Raw genomic sequence first — 854 nt, forward strand, 5'->3', positions numbered from 1 at the left:
CACAGTGGTTTAAGGTGAATCAACACTGCTGACTTTTGCAAATCTGACCAAAGGAAAACAATCACGTGACCATGCGAACGCACGACATGGGCCTGAGAGTGACCGTTCACCTCCCCTGAGAATAAAAATGCACTCGAGTTCATGTCAAACCTTTACTGTTTATTTTCTCATCAGCTTTTAAAAGTAAACTAACATTTCTAACAATTTTTCTAAAAAAAAAAACCAAACAGAAAAACAAACAAAAAAATCCAAACCAAACTTCTTCCAAGTGAATATAACACTTCATGGGCTTCAGAATTTACTCACACACACTGTATTTCACTGTATCTCGGCAACAGCCACATCTAGGCAAATGGAGACTCTTCTGTAGCCCACTTCCCAGTTCCCGGATCCTGGTCCCCCTCCTGCTCCAGCAGCCTGGCATGGCTTGGCCAGTGCGCATGTGCCCTGGCGGAGGCTGACGGAGCTAATCGACGCATGAGTCAAAAGACAGAGCCCTTTTGGTTTGAGACAAAGGGGACACCGGTCCCCAGCAAAGTGTTTGCCTTTCTCCGGTTTTTGCCAACAAGACGGGCTCCTCGCAGTCAGGCGGCACTGCTGGGTCCGGAGGAGCTAGGCCATGTACGCCATGGCTCCACTCGTCTTCCGTGTGGACGCAGAGGGCTGTATGAAGAGGACCCAGGCACTGTCGGTGAGGAAGACAGTGGAAAGCGCTGGTCGATGGACAAGAGCTACTCCCACAATGGAATCTCACGGAAACGAAGAGTCAACTGCGTCGCAGAGGTGGACCCAGCTGAGATTTCATTCACCGTGTGTGGGCTCCACGCAGATGATCGTTCACGCGGTTTGGCTTT

The sequence above is a fragment of the Pteropus alecto genome, unplaced genomic scaffold (genome assembly GCF_000325575.1).
Source record: "Pteropus alecto unplaced genomic scaffold, ASM32557v1 scaffold1701, whole genome shotgun sequence".
Lineage (NCBI taxonomy): Eukaryota > Metazoa > Chordata > Mammalia > Chiroptera > Pteropodidae > Pteropus > Pteropus alecto.